This window comes from Glandiceps talaboti, chromosome 3, assembly GCF_964340395.1.
Source record: "Glandiceps talaboti chromosome 3, keGlaTala1.1, whole genome shotgun sequence".
NCBI classification, from domain to species: domain Eukaryota; kingdom Metazoa; phylum Hemichordata; class Enteropneusta; family Spengelidae; genus Glandiceps; species Glandiceps talaboti.
In genome coordinates this window covers 22,363,253-22,363,502 of record NC_135551.1, presented here as the reverse complement: position 1 = coordinate 22,363,502, position 250 = coordinate 22,363,253, and positions in this window count along the sequence as shown.

Here is a 250-nt window from a genome sequence, read left to right as displayed (position 1 = left end):
TGATATTGAAATAATTGGTGTGGTTGTCTAACACAGCATTGCTGCCAGTTTAGTCAACCGTGTATACTATCAAACTTGAGTCAGCTACATATTGAAAATTATCAACCATGTCCACAATGAAAATTCGGCATTTTTGGTATGGTTCACTTGGTATCATTTTGAAAATGGTACCATGTTTTCAGGCAAGTAGTAAAAGAAATGTGAAGCTTCGCATTTATTTGTTATTCCAGATTTTCTTAGGTATATAAGG